This window comes from Corvus cornix, chromosome 2, assembly GCF_000738735.6.
Source record: "Corvus cornix cornix isolate S_Up_H32 chromosome 2, ASM73873v5, whole genome shotgun sequence".
NCBI classification, from domain to species: domain Eukaryota; kingdom Metazoa; phylum Chordata; class Aves; order Passeriformes; family Corvidae; genus Corvus; species Corvus cornix.
Window position 1 is genome coordinate 6,851,988 of NC_046333.1, and position 22,952 is coordinate 6,874,939.

A 22,952-nucleotide genomic window follows, 5' to 3' on the forward strand; every position below is an offset into this window, starting at 1 on the left:
ATAAACTAAGATAGAAGTGATATGGATATATCAGAAAGAATATTTGTGAAAGTTGATACTGTAAGTCCTTTTAAATCTATCCCAGTTCTTGGCAAAATAGAAACCTGCCCTTTTAGTGGCTCACTGTCCTGGTACCACACATAAATCCTGCTGGGAAACAACTGATGCTGAATTTTTCTTGGCTTTTATTTCCCCTTACTCTGTAACAAAAATAAGCGACTCCCCGTGCTCAATTTGTAAGCGGTCAGTGTTCAGATTATGAGCTGAAAGTCAGACCACTTGACAGTACACACCCATAAAGCCCAAACAGGAACTTTCACCCCAGATGAAGGGGAGGAGGAAGAAGTATCTTCAGTCCTTCACTACTTCATGTTCAATCAATTTTCCTTCAATGCTGAATGAGTTCCTTTGACTCTGTTTCCTGTCTTTCCCTTACGCAGGACAAATCTGTACCATCCAATATTTATGGCAGCCCTTATTTCATATTGATTATTTTTAGCTCTTGGTATTCAGCAGCAGCAGAATTCTCTACTGAAGTTCAATGTAAAATCTAACTACAGCAGCACTCTTGCAATAATTGTTTTATTAATTAATTACAGGTAAGTGGCTGTACATAAGGACAATTGTAATTATCTGTATCATACTGTGAACTGCAAACAGTCACACTTTTGGGCTTGAATATTTTTCCTCTGCCTTTTAAGAATAAGCCCATCAAATCTAGAAGAACCCCTTGCACCAGAATTTGGCTGACAGGCTGTGTTGATTGAACTCAATATTTCTGTCTTAGGTTTGTGGGTTTTTCCCCTGAAGAATCTATTAACAACTTTTTCTTTTCTATATCCTTGTTCAGTTGCTGTGAGATGCAAGTTTCAGGGTCAGGCAATATCACCATGGGCCTTCATTCCAACACCCCTTATTTGGGCAGAAATCTCAGAAAAGTGAATCAGGAAAGAGTGTGGAAGCACCTTTCTAATATTGCTTTCTTGTTTTGGGGGATTTGGCTGAGCCCTGATTAGATACGTGGTATCTCATGCCTGCTGCTTCACTCCGTCCTCTGAATCTTTCTAAGAAATGTATGAAGACTGAAGCCAAACAATCCTGAAATAATACAGATAATAAATTCAGGACTTACACACATCTCTCCTCACACATGCTCAGTCACAGTGTCATGAAACCTTTATTGTTTGCAAAGGTCAAGAGCAGATGAGCTGGATGTTGCTGGTCCATCCCAGCAGGAAGAGGTTCCTAGGAAGAGGTTTCTTCCCCATATCTCCTTAGAGCCAGTGCTAGAACCCAGATGGGATCATCTGCAGGAAGCTTCCCTGGCAGGACCTGAGCCAAAGGTGCCTCCAGTCCAACCTCCTCTTCCTGTGGTCTCACACCAAGCCTGGACATTGTTTATAACAATTTCTCATTCCCACAGGTGCTCAGGACCCCTGGCCATCCCTCTTTGCTCCCCACATCCCTTGTCCTTCTCTATCCATTATTCTTCTGGGCAGGAGTCCAGATGCACAGGGGCATTTAGGCTCTGAATTCCAGTGTGGAGCAGAGAGACAGGCACCATTGCAGGTTTTGGTTGGAGGAAACTCCTTCCTCCGGCTGTGAAGATCTGTAGGAAAGACATCAGGGTCAGTGAGGCTCTTGTAGGTATTCGGAAAACATCAATATCTTGCACAACTTGTCTGGAGTGTGTGCACGGGTACTGAAAAATTTCAGCCTATCGGGGGTACTAGCACAACACTTGGGAGGTGGGCAAGAACATTGCTCTGAGGGATTAAGGGTTCCTTTGCTCTCTCCTCCTCTCATGGGGATGTCTGTATACATTTTGTGTAGCCCACTAAGATCAGCACCAATAGGAAAATATGTTTGAAATCAGAGAAGATGCTTTGTGTGGGAAGAAGAAAAGGTCAAAGACTACTTAACCTAGTTCTTAGGAAATGGACCATGGCTCAAGCAAGAAAGAAACTGAGAAGAGAGATCAGGCTGCAGAATTCAGATGCGGAGAGCTAGAGTACCCTGCAGAGTCTGCAGTGTGACCAACAGGTCTGGCAGCATTTCAATTGCAAAGGTGAGACAGGGTTAAAATAGAAATACTTTTCTACATAACTGGTTATAAAACAGTCAAGGAAAGCTAGCAAAATGCATAACCTCTGCTAAATGCTCTCTCAAATGTGACATTTTTTTTCCAGTGTCAAAATATAAATTATGAGGAATAGAAGCCATTGCCTGAAAAACTTTGAGAACCTTTTGGTTACCATGCTGGAAGGCACTGCATGTTAATTGCTCTTCAGCCCTTACTCAAGAAGTTCTGAACACCATGAGAATTCAGGAGACCTGTAGTTTCCAAACAACTCCAAAATAAATTTTTTATTTTTCCATTTTCTGTCCACTGTAAAGCATTTCCATAAAATTTCTGAACTTCCGCAAGGGAAGTAGTTACTGCACTTATCTTTACTGAGGAAAACCAGCTTGTTAGGCTTACTTTCTCCCCAGATTCCCTGAGCTGAGCTAAATAAGAGAACCTGGATTAGTAAAATGCACAAGAAAGGGTTAAAAGAGAACAAGGGCTGAAACCTGGCCCTATTGAAGCATATTTAAAAGTTCCATTGACTTCCATGGGGCAGAAAAACACATCTGCTTTGGAGAGGACGAGTTTAATTTTACGATAGGATTAACACAGCTGCTTTGAAGGAGGGTCCCTCAGCTCTAAATGCTTCCAACTTTCTGACAGTTTTGCAGCCCTAATCTTTGATGTTGAAATGTCTCAGAGGGTCAGAAGTCCAGCTGAGGTTCAGACCCCAGCCTTGCTGAGGAGACGAACCTTCTTCTACAGGAGAAAAGTTAGGAGCTGGATTTGCCAGGACTAGGAAGCTCTGAGGGCAGAGCCTTTTCCATCTATTTTGCAGGAGATATTTCAATGGATACCCCTGCCTCGATATATCTACTGAAGGGAAAGTGTCCTGGAAGTACCAAGGTGACATTTTGCCTGAGCCCTAACAATCTCATGGTCCTATCAAGTCACAGGGTTTGAGAAAGTTAAACCACAAATAGGCTAAACAGTAGCAATTTCCAAACACCTCAACAGGCCCCTGACATTTAAACAAATTGGGTGTTTATCTGTTCTGAAAATCAGGCAGTGAGACTAAAATTCGTCTGCAGTTTAGACATCCATGTCTGAGCAAGGTGATGGAGGCCACAGAGGGTAGGGAGCAGCTGAGCAGCCTGAGATTGTGAATAGAGGTGATAAATGATGTCCCCAAAGTGTCTATGGTCTCCCAGTGACCATGAAGAGTGACTAGCTTGGTTTTTAAGGTAGGCGAGATGAATCACAGCACTAGTTAGCTAGAAAATTGCACAATTACTTTGCTGAGTTGGTCCTCAATAAAAATATGAATTCACAGTCTGTCTCCTGTAATTGGTGTAGATTCAGAACAACTACTGAGTCCAGTATGGAGGCACTTCTGCCCTTGCCCTCTAAAAACCTGAACTAATCTAAAAGCACTGATGAATGGTGGTTTCCTGAAGAGCTTGAGGCAGAAAATAAGGGGCCATATCACTTGCAAATGGCATCAGGAAATGTTGCAACAGTCAGGGACTGAATTGTACTTGCCCTTGCTCTCCATTTCTGTCTCATGGTTGCTCATGAAACCATTCTTTTTACTGTCTGGAATAAGTGGCAGGATGCAGACTCCAGAAATGTATTTCAGACTGCTTGCATGATAAATCACCTTTTATTGTGAAGGGTGGAGGACTGACAACCTGGTGGGCAGGCTTCTTAATCATGTCCTTTTGAGAGAAAATGGTCTCCATCTATTTTGAAATGTTTAAATACTGGAAACCAGTGTCCTGGTTTAATCACAGCCAACAGCCAAGGCTGACATGGACACTCTCACAGCTCCTCCCGGTGGGATGGGAGAGACAGTTGGAAGGGCAAAAATTAAAAAACCCGTGGGTTGAGACAAAAACAGTTTAAAAGGTGAAGCAAAAGCCACATACAAGCAAAGCAAAACAAGGGATTCATTCCTCACTTCCCATGGGCAGCAGGTGCTCAGCCATCCCCAGGAAAGCAGGGCTCCATCATGCATAAAGGTGACTTGAGAACACAAAACTCATGACTCTGAACATCTTCCCTCTTCCTTCTGCTTCCCCCAGCTTTATGTACTGGGCATGATGCCATACAGTGTGGATTATCTCTGTGGTCAGTCAGGGTCAGCTGTCCTGGTTCTGTTCCCTCACAACACCTTGTGCACCCCCAGCCTCCTGTCTGGAGGTGTCAGATGAGAAGGAGAAAAGGCCTTGGCTCTGTGTAAGCCCTGCCCAGCAATAACTAAAACATCCCTGTGTTATCAATGCTGTTTTCAACACAGATCCAAAACATAGCTCCATGCTATGAAGAAAATTAACTCTATCCGAGCTAAAACCAGTACAATAAAAAAAGATTTATTTACAGGGAAATAAATTTTGCTTTTGTCCCTAGACAAATCCATAGTCTTGTCTTGTACTGTGGTTGAAGCAAAGTTCAAAAGTGATGTGTGGCCAAAGGCAGGTTTACGATTATTTCCTTAGAATCACCTATTTTTTTATGAGCTAGATTAGCCTGACTTAAGCAATATATTGGCAGCCTCAGCCCTTTCTTCAGAAATATAAAATTTGTGTGTTGAGTGTTTGAGAAGTTGATTCTTATTAATTCCCAGCCCTTTCAAAAATCAGTTTTACTGCTGTCCTTTCATCCTTCCTCTCTAAGACTGGGTGGTGACTACATCAGCTGAATTTTCTACATCAAAGATTTTCTGGGAGAAGGCACAATTTATAGTCAGACTGCTTGGAGATAGACAAAATAACATCTCTTCCATCTCCTTATACTCTTGGGTTTGAGTGGCCCCCATATCTCATCTTAGGTCACCTCTTTACTCAGGACAGGATGAGGGGTTCTGGTTGGTGTCCCCACATGATCTTGGGGAAGCCATCTAGTCATTTATGTCTGTAAAACCCACTGTGAAACTGAATTCTGCAGGGACAAAGCAGTATGAGATGAGATGGGGTATCAGGAGAGGCAGAATATATCTCAAATGTGGGTCTTTTGCTTTCTCTTTTCCAGATTTTACACCCTCCTGTTAAGTAAATCACTTTACACACAGGAGCTTCTTCACAGAGTTGTAAACTGAAATGTTTTTCCAAGCTGCCAATTTCCACTCTGTTATTTCACCTTTCCCTCCACACAGGTGAGCTCTGAAGAATCAATTTTCATCTTCAAAGATATTAAAGCAGTTAATGAGGTTGATAGGGTTACCTTCATCTCCTGATAAAACTGACCAACTTTCGCCCATTGATCTTTATGTCAAAGATTTTTACTCCTCCTTTGGAAAAAGAATGTCTAAAATTCATTCTTGACCCATATGCTGTGACCATTTGCAATCACAAATGGAAACAAAGGAAAGGAAAATGAAAGGACTGGTGACAAAACTAGTTTTTCATTGTTTTAAGACTTTTGTGAAAAGTGCACCAGAAGTTGTAACTACTGAGGGGTTTAAGGCTTCCACATGCCTTTCATTTACAAGATGTGTTTATAGCAGTGAGAGATTTCTGCTGTCAACCTATGTTTCATATTTGACTGTTTGCTTTCCAGTAATGATCTTTTAATGACAGTTTTGTTTAATATTAAGGCTCCTCTGTCCTGTTTTGGTTGAAAACCCAAACAGAACCTCCTTACCACCCAGGGTAAATCTCAGAATATGGTGTAACATAAATTAGTCCCTCTGCCCCAACCAGCAGAGAGAAAGCATTTGGTCATGGCTACTGGGATAAGTGAATTAGAGCAGGAATAAGTCACTGTTCCCAGTGCAGACTGGCACTGAAGAGCAGGGCACATAGCTGGCCAGAGGGTTTCATGCTTTTCTGTCAGTGGCAGGAGAGTCTAATGTAGGTCTGAACCTCTTTTCCATCCACCATGGACAGAGCTTTTTCTGCCCACCTCACAGCACCAGTGTGCCAGGTGTCTCTCCCTTCCCTTCTTGACTGTTTTGTCCCAGTCTTGTTTCCCTGTCCTCGGCCTCTCTTCTACCTCCCAGTCCTCATCTCTTTGTCCAAGCATTTTTTTCTAACTTCCTTCCCTTATCTCTATCTAATTTAATTACCTTTTTAACCGGACACTCTGTCTAGCCCTGCAATTCCCTTCTTCACCATCATACTAGCAGCAAAGAACACAAAGCTGGGGAAAGCACAGGAGAGACAGAAACTGGTCACACCTGATATTGGGGAGCTAAAATGTGTTGCAAGAACATCTGGGTCTGCCCTGGAGCCGTGAAGAGCAAATTCAGTCACTGTCTCCATGCAAGCAGAGCTCAGGAGGAGTAAGAGCTGAAAGGCTGGAGAAACCTCAGTGAAAACCCAAGCCTGGAAGATGTTTTCTCTCAAGCTTTCAGAGGTCTGTACTGACCCATGGAAAACAAGCTGACTTCCAAAAACAGCAGCTCAATAGATATTCTAGGCATAGGCACAGTTATCCTTGGGAAAAAAGTAACTTTCCTGCCATGGTTTCACCTGGGGAAAGGGATACTAAAACCACTAAGAAAAGTCTCAAGTATTGCCTGGCACAAGAAATGCAGTGGTTGAAATGTCTCGACAGAGTCCCTGAATCAAAAAGTAATGGAAAAACCAAAGCACACAAACCCCACCTTGCTCTACAGGTCCCAAAGCTGGCTGAATAGGAACTGCTTCAAGGATTAATTCAGGCGAGCATCCTGCCTCAGCCAGGACACACAAGCTCTAGCTGATGGGATTCAGAAAACAGAGAGTAGAAAAGCAGTGGAAACAGGCTCATCTTGCAAACATTTATTAGAAAAGCAGTTCCAGTGAGCAGCCATGATAATAAAAAAGAGGCAGCAGTGGCAGCCATAGTCAGGATTTTCATATTCTGGTCAGGCTGTGCATTTGATCCATCACATAATCCCCAAAGCCACTGAATGATGCCCTGTCTCCTATGAATGGATCTGGTTTAAAGGAGGAATCTGCTTTTAAAGGACACAAAACAGGTGATACAGGCTCTACTTTGAAAACCCACGTGATTTCATAAAAAAAAGGGTCGTGCTTCTCTGGCTTGTTAGAACGTGTTGAGTTTTACTGTCAGTGTAAAGGCTTCTGTAATGAAACCAATCACTGCTTTGGGTAGGAAATTTGTAAAGCTTTTAACCCAATTCTTTGGTTCCTAATTAAAATAACATCTAAGAAGGAGAGTTATACAGGCATGAGATATTAGCGCAGTGCTTAAAATTAGGTTAATTCTAGAAACCGTGTCTTTAAAAAGAAAATTTAACAGCCGTGAGAGACTCTGCAAAAGCCAGCAGTGGGATGTGAGATTTGTTATTGTTTATATTAACACTGGGTATAATGGCACTAAAATCAAGGTTTTCTGGTTTTTAAATTATGCTAAAGACCCACAGATGATAATGGGCTTCGAAATTGGACTCTAAAGTAATATCAAATAGTGAATGTGATTAAATATAGATAAGCAGAGCACAATCAGTCATGGAAGAAGAAACCAAAAAAGCAGTTGTGAAAATGGAAATACGGTGCTGCAAAATGCCAAGAAAAGAGATTTGTCAAAGAAACAAAAAACGATTCAGAAAATGCCCTGAGTTTAGGCAGCAACTTTGCTAATGAATGCAAACAGGATTTTGGACTTCTGGGGAATATAATAATCTGTAAATCAAAAGGAGAGGTAGTACAGTGCTTCTGTACAATGTATTAGTTAAAGACCATCTAGAGTAACTGTCATTGTGCTTCTGAAACAATCTAATTTCTCTTAATTGGGAAAAATAGAGATGAAAGCTAATATTATGCACCTCAAAGATTCGAGAGATGCAGGAATTTAATAAAAAATTAGACTTTTCCTTCAGTGCCCAATGAGAAGGCTGTTTATGTAAACATTCTCACACCACATTGTGGGTAGGTGCAAGAGAGAAGAAATATTGCCACTTCCAGCAATATTTATCCAGATTCCCTCCACCCCATGCTGTGCCCCTGCCATACGAGGGGGGTACTGCAGTGATGCACTCAGAAGGCACCTGCTGAGGAGGGTTCACCTCTCTGAGGGGTCCTTGGTGCAGATGTGAAGGTGACAGAGATGTCCTGGAGACCAAACGACTCCGGTTACACTCGATTTACAAGGGGATGTGCCCTGCTCTAGAGAGATTTCAAAGTCCACAGAGGGAACACAACTGGGGAAAAGAAGATGTTTACAATAATTGAAGTGGTAGGAGTAGAAACATCATCCCCACACCCCACAGTTTTGTGGGTTTAGAAAAACACCACTGTGTGTCTGAGGTGTAGAACGAAAGTGCAGTGAAGATTAATTCTTTCCAAAGGTTTTTTTTCATTTCTGACCCTCATTTTCCAGATCTGTCATGTTCCCCTTTCCTCTTTTGATGCTGCTGTAAAGCTGAGCTCTCTAATGCAGTTACTGCATCCACTCTGTACAGCACAAGCTGTTCAGCATGAATGCATTGCTCTTTGCTTGCTTCTCTTGTGTTCCCATGACACCGCTGTTGACAGGTTTTGAACACGTCACAGACACAGGTGAGGGGAACAAGAAATGAATCAAGCTCAAATCCCAGGCAATGAGATTTCTTGCTTTTAAGACCTTTTTTCCCCCTGTGTTTGATAAGGAAGTTCATTTATTACCCTGTTTTTAAGTGAGTTGCCTATTCTACCTTCAGGATCCTAATTGCTTTTCAGATTGTGTATATCATTAATACTGTATATCTTTATTTTCTAGCCTAGGTAATAATTGAGCATTCAGTCATTGTTATACTCACCATTCTGCCAAAATTTATTAAAATGAAGCAATTAACTATTGTCTTAAATGGAGTTTAGAGCTAAGGCTCATTAATTTTAGACCCAATACAAGTAAGTGGGATGATAAATGTAAACTTTTTTTATCACAGCTTTTTACAGAAACCTTTTTTTATTATGTGGTGTGAGTGTTCACTTTGTGCTGCATATTTATTAGTTTGTTTGGCCTCATTTTATGAAGACACAAGTCAGTACTGTGTCTGACATTGGAATTGCCCTGAATCACACCCAGAGCTGGTAGACAGAAGGCAGCACCCTTCTGGACAAGACCTTCAGATGCAGGAATCCACAGCTAAAGGCTGTCACACAGAGTGACTTGATTTCAAAAGCTGATTTCCCCCCTGCCCTCAGCTCAGCTATGAACCTTTCAGATGAAGTCCTTTTCTAATTAAAGTCCTTAATGCAGATGAACCTAATGATGTAGCTACACATTCATGAACAAGGTCAGAGAGACGAGGACTCCTGATGAAGTCCAGAAGGAGCACTCCAGAGCATAATGTCAAGGCACATGATTAAGTGCCTTGCTGAATGTAAACCTCAAGATCTAAATATACCCAGCCAGGCTCCCCAGAGGCCCCATAGCACATCAACTCAGACCCAAAGATGATACAGAGGCTTCATTCCATTAATTTTTCTCCTTTAACACATAACTTCCAAGGCAGTATTATCCCTATTCCTTAATTTGGGTTATTCCTTCTCTACTGAAACAAGAGGAAGTAATATGAATAATAGGTAAGGTAGGAGAGTCTGAGGGAAAAAAATAAAAATAATCATAGTTATAAACTCTGCCATTAGGTCACAGCTCTGAAGAGTACAGCTTTTCTGTACCTCTGTCTAGCAGCTGGACAGAGCACTTTGAAGGGGTCTGCAGTTCTTAGAGATCGGGTATTCTTGTCCAGATATCCAAGTATAGTCACCTTGCAGGACATGTCTTCTGTTGCAGCTTTTGTGTCATTTGAGATGTAAATTACATCACCACTTTGCTAATATTTATTTTAGAAGAGGAAGGAAAGTCATCAGAACAGGGAAGGATCTGGGTCTGGCTGTCTCCACATATCACTGCCTTCCTCCCCTACCTCTCCAATGAGATAAAAGGGGCACAGTTGGTAAATGGCTCTTTGAAACCTGCCAGGCTTTCCTTTTGGTTCGGGATAGCTTTGAGAATCCCTGGGCTGGCTGCAAAAATCCTGCTTTTGTAGCCCTCACTCTGATCTGCTCCTAGGGGTAAAGGTACACTGCTAAAATCAAGAGGAGTTTGGCTTCTACCTGCAGGGAAGTTGTGATCAAACACCCAAGAAATACCTAACATTGTCTATTCCAAATCCCTGGCAATGAGCAGCAACCTCTTCAACTGGATCAGGTTTCTCAGAGCTCCATCCAGTTTAAGATAACAAAATGAAATCCAACAATTACTGAGTAAGCAGAATGACTTGATCTTTTCAAGAAAAAAGAAGTTTCAATAAGGACAAGTACCTTATTTGAAACTATTTTGTGCTAAGGGAAGAAAAAATAACCACAAATAAACACTGAGTTTTTATTTTCATTGTGGTACCAGATTAAATTTCAAATCTGAGGATGCCTCTTGGGTCACAAATGTTGGTTTTCAGCTTGTTCTCATTTCCTGGGAGAGTTAGTGAGGTGGCAAAGGAGACTCCAGAAAAGTCAGACATGTCAAAACCTGTAAGTAATATTTCAGGAAAGGTCCTTTGTGATTTTGTCTGGATGGCAGCACTTCAATGCAATCAATAAGAGAATTTGTGCCTTTTTGGGGTTCTTTCACAGAACCTGTTGCTGCCTCTTGAGTGTCCAATCCTCAGGACCCAACAGATTCATACTTTCAGCAAACAAATAAGATCAACAGTGAATTATTGGCTTCAGCAGTAAACTTCCAGGTAGAAATCCTCCTTTCTCTAGTTTGGAAAGGGATTTTAAATTAATAGAATTCAAAGCATCCAACTTGGAGTAAAACCCTGAAAAAGGCCCATAACTCCTTGAAATCATCCTCAATTCCCACCTTACCAGAGAGCTTCTGCTTGTGATACACCCACTCCGGTTTTATAAATCTGCTTACTGCAGTGTAGGAAGCCCAGGTCACCTCCTTCCCCCACATGTCCTGCGTTTACCCAGGAACAACTGCAGCAGGGGCACTGATTTACCAGATTAGACATGACCCTGCTTCCTGAGCTGCGCAGAAGAGACTGCCTGTGATTAGTAGCTATCTGTGAAATGTTCAAAGTGAATTGAGAGTTAGCAGCCTCATCTGACTCCCTAAATGTCTATAATCCCTCTGCATGGGGGTTCAGATGAGTTGATGTGACGTAATTTGTAATTAGGCAGCTTGAAGAGCAGAGAGCCTTTAGAGAGCTGGGTAAAGCCTGCTTTCTCCAGGGAGAGTGTTCCTCACAGTGAAAGGGGAAAAAAAAACCAGCAAAACAAACACACAGCTTCCAATAAAGCCAAGAAACAGCCACTCATGCTGCCCATGGCTTCTTTGCTCTCTCCTACAAACAACCTCTCTCCTAGGAGGTTCCCTGTGCTGGTTTGTTTCCAGAAACAGTGGTTCCTTCCTGTAGTGGTGATGTGAATATCCCAGTTGTGGACCTAAAGAAAAGGAAAGCAACACTACATTCAGAACCTCATTTCATGCCTATTTAGATCACCACTGACTCCAGTAACCCTGAAAGAATTCTATTCCTATTTGTGGCAGATTTAATGGTTGGTTGTCACTTTATTTTAAACATTAATACCATGTTTTATTTCTATGAATAGAAGACACGGGTATTTTCTCAGCATTAAAAGGGCTGGTTTCTTGTCTACTTTCCCTTTAATTTCTTGCTACAATTCAGATAGAGATGGATTCTACAGCTCCTGACTCTAAATCCTTGCTGGAGTACAGGGAGTCTGTGTCAGAGGTCCTGGAGAGGACGGTTTCATATTGCAAATTCATTTTAAGTCACTCTATTGCATTTTCACTGTTCAGCCTCCAATCCAAGATTATCTTTGCCCATCTGTTATTTATCCTACTGGTTACATGACCCGTGGATTACCCAGATTTTCTTTTAAAATCTCATTCTGCTTATGTCCATTCATTACTTGCTGCTTATTTGTCAAAAAAGTTGCCAGCCTGCAGTTTTACTGAGACAGTGGTAGGATGCATATTGTACAACTGAAGGGTTTGTGCACACATCTGTAGCTATCTGTACCAGGGACAGCAGAATTTGGGAGAAGCACACAAGTATCCACTGCACCCCCAGAGGAAGCCCAGATGGCCACGAGGGGAGATTTTGCCTGTGTGATGCTTCTTGAGCAAACACATACGCATAATCATAATCACCCATTCACTCATAATCACCTAGAATTACCTGTGCATGAGCACCAGCCTTGCAGAAGTAGCCTTTGGCCACCAGTTGATTTAGGGAGCAGTTTTGCCATGGTTCCTGAACTGCTGCACTTCTGCCTTTTTGGGTTTCAGAACGGTTTTGACTGTGCCTATTCTTAATGAGACATATTATGGATGTTCTAGCACTAAGGATTCTACTTTTGACCAAAAGGAAAATCCTTTCCCCCCAAAAATAGTTCTGGTCCGACTACTGCTACTGCACCTGAATCATGGATTAATACATGTACCCTGGACTCATGCTACACAACAGTCTAACAAGTTGTGTGTATTAAGCCCCATCTGACTTTAAAGGCATTCTTCCTACCTTTTTCATAACAGTTTTTCAAGAGGGAGACTAAAAATGTGATATTGCTGCTACTGGTAAGCACTTTGCATCATCCTGCATCTTTAAAGCTTTACTCAGGGCTGTGTCCCATTATACTGGGAGATGGAAAAGCAGAGGGAAAGTCACTGCACACCTTAGGGAAATCAGCTTTAAATTAATAGCATAAAACAAATAGCTGTGAAAACTTGAAGCTGGCAAGGCCTGGGAGCATGTTGTACAAGCAGAGGGAAGAGACCAAAGGGAATAGTTCAGACAGGAGTGGACTATATAGGAAGTTAAACATTGATTTTTTTTCCATTCTAACACCTCTCCACTGCAATCCCTTGGTGTCAAAGCAGAATTAGTCTCAGCTGTTTTCCTGCCATTTTCATGTAAAATATAACAAAATTATCAAGTTTAAAATGCTTTGAATTCTTTAAATTGTCTGTACTTGTAAAGTTGTTGATATTACCTGCTGCTACAGCCATCCTCTTGGTCAGGGGGTGGATATACAAACTAGTGACACTGTTTGCAGAGGACTATTGCAGCCAGGAGTTGGAACAAAGTCTCCTACATCCAAACGCAGCATGGTTTACAGCAGCTGTACTCCCTGTTGCTCTCTTTCATGTTTGTGTAGAAGTTTTTGCTACCTAAAGGACAACTAATAATAGCCCCAAGGAAAACACAGAGGTGCCTGGCAGCAGCTTTACCTTTCCGTGATAACGGATTGATGGAGAGGGGAAGAAAAGCTGGGGAATGGTGCTGTGAGCTGTTACTGATGTTACAGGTAGGGTCTGACTGCTGAGCTCATGGGCACATCTTTATTGCACATGAGCCAGTTACCCTCTTTCAGGCTTGGGAAGGAAGCAGGAGGCCAGGCCAGGCTGCTGTTTTTTCTCCAAGCTTGGTTTCCTCCATGCAATGAAAAATATTGACTGAAATGGCTGAAAACTCATAGTCTATCTAGGTCTTAAAGGGCCACCCATGGAGAAGAAAGTAGTGCTGGCTCTGCCTGTTACATGACACAAAGAGAATGGGATACTTTTATTCTGAGAAACCTTAGCATACTAGTGACTGAAAATGAAGAGCTGTGATTTCAGTCTCACAGCCAGAGGAGGATCCAGAGCAAGTGATTGTCCTCATGTTCCCTAAACCCTTATTTTCAGAGATGTGTCTCAAAATGCTGATTATTGCTTGTGGAAAGCAAAGGGAGATCCCATGTTCTCTTGCCCCAGTATTTCCTGTGTATGTGCAAAAGCAGATGGGTTCTGGTAGCCAGGTGCAAAAAACATCTGAATGGAAGAAAAATAGATTTTCCATAGCACCAAACTAAAGAAAGCTGCTTTTTGTTTGTTTTAATTTACAAACAATTACCCATCACATCCAGGGTATTACCAGAGCTGTCAAGAGAAAGAAATCAGTGTGGAAACAGCATTCCACTGGGAAATGTGAAATGGCAACAAGTTGGTCCCTCTACAGTATGTCCAACACTTAATACAAAATGATGTACAACTAACGTGCAATGAGTTCTGCACAGGAACTCTCTTCTGGGATGCTGGCTAGTGATTTACTTGCTTGCTCAGAAAAAGAACTCCTTATAAAAAAAATATTATTCCTTGTTTCCCTTCTCTTTTTCCAGCACAGACTAATGAAGAAGCTGAGCGATTCAGCTGCTAATGTGATCATGAGGGGGATATGTTTCAGCATTTATGATGGTTCTGTGGTGATTATAGCTTTCTCTCCGTTACTTTCCATGCCATGCTCTCTTCAATATGAGTAACAAGTGGCTTCAGGCACTTCTGTGGAGGATTAAGCATTATCTCAGTGATGAAGTCTTCCCCTCTCTCATCTGCTCTCTGTCCTTAATGTTTTGCGTGCTTCTCTCTTCCATCTGCTTTCCCCTCACATGTTCAAGCTCTCCCCCAAAACTTAATTTTGCATTCCAGCTTTGATAAACCTGTGCCAGTGCATGGTTAATGGGCCAAGTGAGGGCTCAGGGACATTGGAGGAATTTCCTGCAAGCATTTGCCCTGTGCTCCTTCAGCTATGATTTCAGGTCCCAGACAGAATCCCAGACTAACAAACTGTGACAAAGTGGCTCAAAGCTGCAGCCTCCTCCATCTTTCTTTCTTCATGATCTTCTTTTCTTCCTTCATTCTCCCTTGTTTTTCTCACTGTGACATCTCTGCCTACTCTTTATTCCTATTCTTTCCTCCATCGATCAATCTTGCATCCCCAGCTATTAGCTGCCTTTATTTCCTTCATAGCTTCCTTTCCTGAAGTGGTCCGCTCCTTTAATACTTAAACATTTCTGGGAGAAAAAGCCCTACTCAGCTGATTTTACAAGCCATTACCCATCACACCCAGCATCTTGCCAGGGCTGTACTCACCTGCTTCCCTTTAATCTTATCACCTCCCCAGTTTCCTTCTCCTCTCAACTAACTGGAAATGCTGATGACAACCATTAATTCCATTTTATGTTCCCCCAGCCATTTTTCTGGCTTGTTTTTCACCTAATTTTAGCTTCTCCCTGAACTCTCACTGACAACTCTTTTTTGGCCATGTCTCTAGATGTCAGTTCCCTCCCTGATGCTTGGGCTTCTTCTAATGTTATTACTCACTCCTCTTCAACACTTTATGGCTTACAGCCCCCTAAAGTAACAACTCCTTTCTAGCTATTCTTGTGTCCATGGGGTTTTCTTCTGCTTCTTTTGTACAGACCTTCCTCTTATTGCTTCTGCTCTGTAAGTGGTGCCAACCCCATTCCTCTCTTCACAGTCCCAGCAGTCATCCACATTTAGCACTGCAATCAGTTTTGTCTGTTACCACTCCATCGTGTTTCTTGTCATCCCAGATGAGTCATGGTCACCTTCAATCTCCATACAGAAAAATCAAATGGGGTGATGGCTGAGGAACAGCTTTCCATGAGAGGGCTTTGGTGCTGAGCAGCTTTTTGCACTTTTATGTAAATCCAGATGAGTTATGTATAAATAAATATTGCCAAAAAGGCATTTTATGGGTTATCCAAGCATTTGCAAAAGCTAGGTCATAAGCAAGCACATCTTTACACTATGGCAGAACTTCTACGTCAGGAATTTTCCAGGGCCTCCTAGACACTATGTCGTATTAAGATGATCTGTTGTAACTGCTGTTCCTCCCTTAGGACACAGCAAAGAACTACTCCTTATATATTATTTACACGGAGCTCTAGCCTAGGTAAATATATATGGTAATGCTGACTGTGTCATTCTGCACCTCGCTGTATTCATGCTCTTTTTCTTGCTGTGGTAATATAATACACTTGTTTGCAGCAGCTGTTTCATCAGAATATCCTTCAGCAGGGCTAGTTGTGCCTCTCAGGCTGTGCATACATTTGCTGAGGGATACAGAGAGAATTGAAATAGAAGAGATTATTTTTTAAGCCCCAAGACGTTTGTCACTTAGGCTGTAAATCAGCTGTGTGTTATACGGATACACTTCTGCTTTTTAAAGTGTTTGTATTTGAAAATCCACTATGGTGGAAGCTGCGAATTCCCTCTGGACTTCCTGCCATTAGATTATTTTAATTATGCAGCAACTTCATCCTCATTTGAATACAAAGGGCCTGATTTTCATTGTGATAAAGACACCCAGGCATTTTTCAGCCAGAGCAAAGGAGTGTCAGCAGAAGCAGCTCAGAGCTCTTCACACTTGCTCCCACCAAGCTTCCAGCTTTCATATGGCTGGGGAGAAGGGGACAGTTCTAGTGACCAGACAGTCCCCAATGACAGTGCCAGGCCAGATGCTGAACTTCAGCGAGGCTGCAGATGAAAGATGTGGCTGGAAGCTCCTGGGAGCACAACCCTTCGGAGGGGCTCACAATGCCCGAGGGTGGGAGCAGCCCATGGTGACAGCGGTGCTGTGGGCACCTCCCAGGGCTCAGAGAGGGACATGGGCTGTGATGGGGGTTTGTCCATGCAGGAGAAGGTGGCAGAGGCTGAGCCTCTGCTCTGGTTTTGCTGAGATGAGCAAGTTGTCTTTTCTACTGAGCTTTCTTAGCAAAAGTCTCTCTCTGACCCAGGCAGTAACTGTACAAGGTTCCTCCATGTTGGGGTGATATGAGGAGAGAATCATGCTTCAGCCAATGCCTTTTTTCCTCTCCAAGAAATACAGAAAAACGTATTCCATGCCATTTTTGAGTGCTGCACTCACACAAGTAGAGAGGAGGGGGTGAACAGGCAGCCGCACTCACCCAACCTCCTCCTGTGCCTGGTCCAGGGAACCTCTTGGACTTGGCTGACTCCTCTGTCCAGCAACCCTTCAAAGACTTTTCTCCCCTGACCTTGTACAGTAATTTCTTTAAGTCTATGCAAACTTTCAGCATTTACAACACCTAAGTGTTTGTACAACACCTAAATCTGTAAGTCTGACAAAATTACCATACTTAAAATATTCATTGTGCAAAAATTACCCACTCTTTTGGTTCGTTTTGTTTTCAGCTTGCCACCTTGCATCATTTCTTGATGACCTCTAATTCCTGTATTATGAGGATGAAGTGCATTCACCACCTTGCCACCTCCACTGTGACATTCACAACTTGTATCTTTGCTGGTGGTTCTATTCAGTCTAGTGGCTTATATGGAAATAACTTTGTACCTCTGTTCACCTTTGCAACTTCCTCTGAGTATTATCCAATTGTCTGTATCCTTTTCAAGAGGTAGGATTAAAATGGCATGCATTACTTCAAATGTGGGATTATTTAATGGGTTGATATAATGGCATAATGATGTTTTCTGTTCTATTCTCTATTCTTTTTGCTTTTTATTTCTTCACTTTTTAGCTGTCAGTGAGCATCCAGCTAATAGATGCATGAAAGTGGCTTTTTTAACCTCAAGATGTTTTTCTTGAGCAGTAATAACTAGCTCAAAGCCCATAATCATGTATGCAAAGTTAAGATTGTGCTTGGGTTTTTTTGGCATTTTTAAAATGAAATTCCTTACTTCACACTTTGGTGTCAAATTTCATCTGCCGTTTAATCATGAAGTCACATAATACTGCAATTCTACAATTCTTTTCAGTTCACTTGTCTTTTACTAATCTGAATAATAAAATATCAGCAAGCCTGCTCACTGACAAGGCTCTTCCCCACACGCTTTGTGTATATTTTGAAAAGTGAATGTGCTGGAACCCTCTGTAGGATGGCACTGGGCACAACCCCACACATTCCTGCCCTTTTATTCCTACTTTCCAGCTATCTCCTTGTCCATGCAAAGACTTTCTCAATCATATTCCAAAACAACTAACTTTTTAAGAATTTCTGATAAAACCATTTCTCAAAAGCCTTTAGGAAATGTGAGGAAATACCTCATCAGACTACAGTCTTTTGTGCACAGACAGGTTTCCTCCAAAGTACTCCAATAGACTTGAGCAATATTATCTTCTTCTTTTTCTACAAAAGTCTCAGCTTTTCCTAATATATCCCAGCTTTGGTCAATGTGTCTGTTAGTTTTGGATATGCTACAGCTTCTACCAACTTACCCCATGTGATTGCCATCCTGCCCCAAAGATAAATTCCCTGATTCCTCTGCCACCATCCTTTAAACCAGCATTATAAGGCCACTTACTCATTGGTATTAAGACAGTTTTAAACAAAAGACTAGGTATTACCTAGTAGCTCACCTATTTTATCCTTCAGTATATATATGTATTCACCTAGTTTTTGGTGAACACCATCTCGTCTATGGCTTTTGTTATGCTTTACTTTTTCAGCTGTTTCATCTGACCTTACTCTTTCTCAGAGCTATTTTTATGCCTTGATCATCTTCTGGCACTCAAGTTTTTTTGCAAATGATGCACCTGGAAAGGATATTCAGAGATTTAAACAATATATGCTTTTGTTTGCATTCTGCTTGTGCATTTAGTATGATTGGAAAAGCGATTTTTTTTCTTTGGTGCACAAACCTCAGCTACCCAAGAAGTGTTTTTTTCCCTTATTGCTTCACCTGCCTTGTTCTATAACCACACTTCTTTTTGAAAAAACACAAAAACGTGAATTTTATCTGTATTTAAGTATGTTGTTTTTTATCAATTTAGGCACTCTCTGAGCTGCATGCCAGACTTTTACCTTTTCAGACGAAACTAAAAGCTAAGGGAGTAAAGTGCTGTAGGATTGAGTATTCAGACAGACAGGGGATTGATTAGCTAATTTACAAAGCACTAATTTTCTAGGTGACTTTACAAGGACTGTATGATCTAGACAAGTTATATATACAGTTTAACAGAATTTACTAATTTTTCAACTAAATTTAAAGATCTCTGAGAGAAAATTTTCATCAATATGAAATTGCTGAGTGGTCCACCCCTCTGCCTTTGAAGCCTGGGCTCAAACCTCTGTTCCATCCCAGCCCTTTTGTACAGAAGGTGATCTGTTGCAGCATGTAGAAGTTCTGCTCAAGTGAAATAGCAAAAAGGATCCCTTTCCTCTCATGGTCCCCCATGTGTGGCCAGGAAAACGGGTGTTACTCTCTGAAAAATAACACTGGTGAAAGATTCACACATATGTGGGATCTGCAACTTGATTATGGCTACCCAGGACAGCAGGTAAAGTTAAATGACGGTAAAAGGTAGTTTGTCCTTCAGACCGATCCAGCTGGCACTTCTGAAACACTTGGAAGAAAATCCTGTGACTTGAATGCCAGAGGTCTGTAAAATGGGGGAGCAGAGAGCAGAAATAAAGGTCAGGAGGCTGAGGGTCTCCCTGTCTCCTGTGGAGCAGATGCTCTGTCTTCAGGACATGAGGCAGGAATGGATTCCCTAATGCATTGTGATTCCTCATAATGCCATTCAGCTGATTAACTAAACCAATAATTATACTTCTTAACTTGAATGGAGATCAGGGAAATGAAAGTGTGTAAGAAATAATTATGCTGGTTTTACATTTGTAGCTTTCCTTATCTGCAAACCTTGTTTCCAATCTTAACTCTAAATCCATGGATTTTATGTTTCTTTTCTCTAAAAGGTAATGAAACAAGTTACACAGTTTGACAGAGCCTGCTCTAGCAGCTGAATTCCATCTGCCTCCCCAGCATTTCACAACTAAGTTAAGTCATTCTCCCTCTTTTTTTTTTTTCTTCTTAGAAAGTCTAGGCTTGAGATCTCCAGGAGTGATGATTTTGGGAGAACTAGGCAAGTAATACTATTCTGTGATCTCAGAACTTTCACCAGGTCTCTGGTTCCTTTGCACTGCAAAATGCATGTATTGGAAATGAAGGGTATAGCTAAGCACAGCTGAACCATAAAATTCCTGAATATCTCCTAAAAGAGTCATGCTCCACCAAGATTAAAGGTTAAGTGCTTCGTAACAAGTAAATTATCATCTGAATAATACAGCCTGTGCTTAGTTAGCCTTTGGAAGGTGTGGAAGCTCTGTAGGTAGTAGCTCAGATAAATTAAGGAATAACAAGAAAACTTTGCTGCCTGATCTCATTGTATAAACATGGGGTGCTTAGCAGGACTTGGGAAATGAAGTTCTGTAATGTAGTATAAGGGCTGCATCTAAAGGTCTCCGCTGGTGCAGGGTCACATTGTGCTGAGGACTCTGAATATAAAACCTGTGCAACAATGGAGCAGCAGGAATTAGTAAGATTATAAACTCAGTTATGAAGTGCTAATCTTAAACCTTCTTTGAAGTCAGAAGGATTTTAAATGCAGCAGTCCCTTGGCTTGAAACTCAATCCTTTCAACCTTTATTATTTGCTTCTTAAAGTTGCTACGGACTATTGGCTAAGGTAGTCTTCTAACATATTGGAGACAAAAGAGCTTGATTTAGCTGTTCACACAGAGTCTATACAGGAGCCTAAATTGTACATAATCCTTAAGCACCTATGCAGGAGCAGTGTGTTTCTCCTGTGATGCCATTGCTAAAGTTCTTCCAATTAAAGCACTTGGAGGCAATAAACTTCCAGCACCAAGTTTCATTCTCTTCCTTCTCAGTCAGCTCAGTATAAGTCTTCCCCTGGTGAAGAAGCTGAGGAAATAAACTTTGAATTCCCAGAAAGATAGGATTGAAAATGGTGAGTTTGACTTCTTTTCAGCAGCAAGAATAACTTTGATAAGCTGACCTGCAAAGGGATGGGCCATGTTGACACGCAAGAATGACCATGTAGATTGCAGATACCTCTACATCTGCTGAATTGCAGAGGAGGCCCCAGCCAAAATGCAGAAGCAGAGGCTTCAGCTGCAGCTGAGGGCCCATATTTCCATCCAGGTGATGCTGGGCAAATGCACAACTTGTTTCTGGTGCAGTAGATGCGATATGTCCAACACACACCAGAGCCTCTGATCACAGAGCACAGCTGATCTCTTACACATTAGAAAATACCTAAATGTTTAGAACAAATTTATTTTTCTCCACTAAAGCAATATTTCCTGAAGAGGAAAAGAAAGTAAAAAGATGATAATAGATACCAAGTCAAAAAGCAAATTCCCCATCTACTGAATTTGTTCCTCAGAGCTCTTAATCCATATTTCACACTGCATTAATTTGCAAAGGTTTGCAAGTGAAAGGTACAAAAATGATTTTAGCATTAAAGAAAAATGTCCTAAACCAGGATGCTTAGGTTCACCCATCCAGCTAATGGAAGAGATTAGAATCCTGTTGGATTGCTGCTGTGGGAGTACCGATGTACAGGCAATGTCCTGCTTCTGAAAGGGCTCTTTAGCCTAGAAAAGGATAACAAGAACCAGTGTCTGGAAGTGAAGACAAACCTAAATTTGAAAAAAGGACATGTTTTCTATAAGCATGACGATGTAACTGCCGGAAAAATTTCCCAAAGGAAATAATAGATTTTCTACTTATTTGTCCTTAAAGCCAGCAAAGCTTTTTGAAATAAATGTTATGATCAAACACAAGTTTCTGGGCTAAACAACAATATCTGTTTGTAAATTGGAATAGTGAAGGGCACTAAAGAGGACAAAATAGAGGATGAAATGTTTTATTTAGCATTTAAAGTCCTCCAAGTTTCTGAAGCTGCTCTTGCACCTGGTCTGAGTAGGGCTGTAGGGATGCATGCTTCACGCCAATATATTATTATATATTCTTACTATATGTTTGCAATCTATTATTATTTATTTGCAATTAGAAAGATTACCCTTTTCACTTTAATATTCAGCAGCATATTGCATTTTTAGGGAACAGGGCACTACCTTGGAGGGACAATATATTCTCAGTGCAGTCATGTTTGACCTGTTAATGACGTGACCCTAAACAGGAGCTTCAGATTAATCTCTCTAAAGAAAAAGGTATCAGAGAAGAATTTCATTCCAGTTTGAACTGAGGTTACTTGAGTCAACTTCCAGTATGATTTCTTTCTCTTTCTAAAGAACATAAATCCTCTAACATTAGGGCTGTCTTTTGCCTTAAAAGTCAGGGCTATTGTCAACACAACTTTTCAAGACTTTGCTTCGTTTCCATTTACTTTAACAAGATGCTACACTGAAATAAGGTGCTTCCTGGAAATGTAGGATTTTAATATATAACCCTTTGAACGTTCTCCCTTCCTCAAAAAGCATCCTCTGATTTTCTGAAAGGAAAAGGCACTTCTGCAAGAAATCAATAAACTTTAGAGGAGATGAAAAGCACCATTGTCTTTTTTCATTTTAAATCCTATGAGAAAATCAAAAGCAAAATATTATGATCTGTGCTCACGTTCCCTAATGTTTGTTAACCAAAATATTGTCTTGCTTCTTTCCACTGGGTTGTGGTAGAAAAAAACCCCCCACAATCTAGTATCAAGAGGGAAACTTGGCCCTAATTCAGGACTGTCTAAGCAACTGCTTATGATACATTTGCTGGAAAATTATATGTATGCTTGAATGTGTAGCTGAATCAGGACTTTTCCATGTCCCATTATAGATTACATTCAGCCTTCTTTCTCAAGCACAACTAGAGTTTGAATCAAGGAGATGTTTCAGCTCATATTTAACCCTTCCCTACTCTCAAAATAATTAACCAAGATGTCTAAAAGTGGTTGGCTCAGCCACTGGTGGAAACACTTCATTCCTCTTGGCATGTGCAGCATGTCCCCAGACTGTCCCACCCCACTGTCTCCAAGCCCTTGGGAGTATAATTCCAGCATGGCACAGGGCCATGGACCCCACTGGGATCATCTTCCCAAGCCCCAGTGGTCCACAAACACTAGCAAACATGGGCAGTGCTGCTGATCCAAGGGAGGGTGGGAAGGGCTGCTGCTCTTCCTGGACTCTCTTTGCCAAGCCAGCACTGCAAACCCTGCCTCTTCCCAAAGGAGGAGTCCTTGGAAACCACTTATCCCATCCCCTTCCATCACTATCCTGTCTTATTGAGGAACTTGCTATTTTGCCTGACTTTTGTAAGGATATGTGGTGATAAAACTAAAGTTT

The 22,952-nt window shown here is 41.4% G+C and overlaps 1 long non-coding RNA gene across 1 annotated transcript; it reads right to left on the reverse strand.

Annotated features, from left to right (window-relative positions):
- Window positions 1–1,158: 1,158 nt before the first annotated feature.
- On the reverse strand, window positions 1,159–10,951 carry LOC120412292. The gene is made up of 2 exons (XR_005604799.1): window positions 10,870–10,951; window positions 1,159–1,609 (listed from the first exon to the last, which is right to left on the reverse strand). It is a non-coding gene; the product is annotated as an uncharacterized LOC120412292 (long non-coding RNA).
- Window positions 10,952–22,952: the final 12,001 nt, after the last annotated feature.